The sequence below is a fragment of the Arvicanthis niloticus genome, chromosome 1 (assembly GCF_011762505.2).
Source record: "Arvicanthis niloticus isolate mArvNil1 chromosome 1, mArvNil1.pat.X, whole genome shotgun sequence".
NCBI classification, from domain to species: domain Eukaryota; kingdom Metazoa; phylum Chordata; class Mammalia; order Rodentia; family Muridae; genus Arvicanthis; species Arvicanthis niloticus.
The window spans coordinates 136496739-136499177 of record NC_047658.1 but is presented as its reverse complement, the minus strand read 5'-3'; the positions used below and the strand labels follow the sequence as shown (position 1 = coordinate 136499177).

At 39.4% G+C, this 2439-nt stretch overlaps 1 pseudogene; it reads right to left on the bottom strand.

Annotated features, from left to right (window-relative positions):
- Positions 1 to 509: 509 nt before the first annotated feature.
- On the bottom strand, positions 510 to 628 carry LOC117699365 (5S ribosomal RNA; annotated as a pseudogene).
- Between the last annotated feature and the right edge of the window lie 1811 nt (positions 629 to 2439).

The window sequence follows — 2439 nt, the reverse complement described above, 5'->3', positions numbered from 1 at the left end:
GATCTGAGTTCCAATCCCCAGAGCATACATTAAGCTGGGCACGATTGCATGTGTCTGTTTTCCAGAACTCCTACAGTGAAGACAGGCAATTCCCCAGAAGCTCACTAGTGCAGAATGGCAAGCAACAAAAAGATCCTGTCTCAAGCAAGGAAGAAGGCAAAGATTGAGACCCATGGTTGACCTCTGACCTCCACACACATGTTGTGGCATGCACTTGTCTACACTTACACAAATTCATAGAACTCTCTACTTAAATGTAGAGACTTACAGAATAAGACAAGTAATCTACCCAGGCCTAGGTTTCCATGATTAGATTAGATATGTAAAGATTAAAGATCAACACATCAAAAAGATATAACAATGTATATATGAACATACCACAGAGCTCTAAAATGTATGAAACAAAAGGGGTTTTGTTAGAAAAACAAAGAGACTGTTGTATCCAGAAGCTTCTATTCTCTATATCAAATAAGAAAATAAAAGTTAATTTGGTAATTCTTTTTTTTTTAAGCCTACAGAACCTGGTATTCCTAGGGGGTCTCCCATCCAAGTACTAACCAGGCTCGACCCTGCTCAGCTTCCAAGATCAGACAAGATCGGCTGCATTCAGGGTGGTATGGCCATAGACAATTTGGTAATTCTTACCTATAATTCCAACACTCAGGAGGCAGAGACAAGAGGATCACCATGAGTTCAAGGTCATCTTGAGCTACACAGTGAATTTGAGGCTGGCCTGGTCTACTAAAATATAGAAGACTTGAAGAATACACTAAACCAAGCAGAACCAACAGATGCATGTGAATATAGAATGTCTCACACAACTGTGATGAAATAGGGCTGGTGGAATTGTCTAGTGATGGAGCACTGAGCATGCTCTGGTTTTTATCCTATGGGGAAAATGCATTTACAACACATAGATAATGTGTGTATGTGTGTGTGTGTGTGTGTGTGTGTGTGTGTGTGTGTGTGTATGTCTGTTTATTCCTCTTAATACCTGGAATATTATCCAAGATAAACCTGCTATGGATCAATAACCAATTTTCAATAATGTAAAAAATAAAGAAGTCTCTCCTACACAAAGTATCTTTTCTGATAACGATTGTGGTGTTTTGAATGAAGATGGCCTTTATGGTCTCATAGGGAGTGGCACTATTAGTAGGTGTGGTCTTATTGGAGGAATTGTGTCACCAGGAGTAGGCTTTAAGGCTTCAAATGCTCAAGTCATGCTCACTGTCACTCTGCCTGCTGCCTGCAGACTCAGATGTAGAACTCTCAGTTACCTCTCCAGCATCATGTCTACCTGTGCGCTGCCATGCTTCCTGCCATGGTAATGGACTAATTATCTGAACTATAAGCTGGACCCAATTAAATGAGGTGGTCATGATGTCTCTTCACGGCAATAACAATACTTAGACAGTAATAAACTGAAATTAGAAATCGAAAGCAAAAGAAAATTTAAAAAGCTCACCAACCATATACTTTTAAACAACCAATCAGTCAGAAAAGAAATTATGATAGAAATTAGAAAATACTTTGAGATAGATGTGAACTAAAACAACCTAATAAGGGGTATTCCGTATAATAACTTTTTTTTTTTTTAAAAAAAAAATGAGGTCTTGACACATCTGCAGTGTTGATGAATCTAGAAAACCTTAGGCAAAAGGAAAAAAGCAAGATAGAAAAGACCACAAGATTTATGATTTCATTTATAGGAAATATATAGAACAGAACAAATATTATGTATGGTTCATGCCTGTCAAGCAAGCACTCAGGAGGCTGAAAACTGCCTGGGCTATATAATAACACCACCTCTCACAATAAAATCACACTATAGTGTATGAGATGGAGCAGAAGTACTCAGAGAGTTGACATGCAGAATTGCCTACATCTACTAAATGACATGACCTACTATGTAACATTAAGAAACCATAAGCACTGGCAGGGATACAAAGTAACTAGAACTCAGGCAACCTTGCAGGGACTGTAAAATATTGTGGCCGCTGTAGAAATCAGTCTGTATTTCTTTAAGAAGTTAAACACAGCAAAATGAGGTGGTGCCTGCCTTTAATCCCAGGATTTAGGGACAGAGGCAGGTGGATCTCTGAGAATTCAAAGTCTGGTTCTATGTAACAAGCTCCAGGACACGTAAGCACCGCATAATAGACTTTGTCAAAAACACAAAGCACAGCAAAGCAAAACAAAACAGCAGAATACAGTGGCATATGAGTATCATCGAGCACTTACGAGACTGAGGCAGAAGGATCAGCCTGAGATGCAGTGTGAGACACTGTCTCAAAGAGCTAAGGGCTGAGTCTTAGCTCAGTGGAAGAGCAACTATGAGGGATGTGCGAGGCCCTGGGTTCAGTCTCAAACACTACACACATCATTTGTCAAAACCAAAATGTGAAAGTAACTCAAATGTCCATCACCTAGTGAACA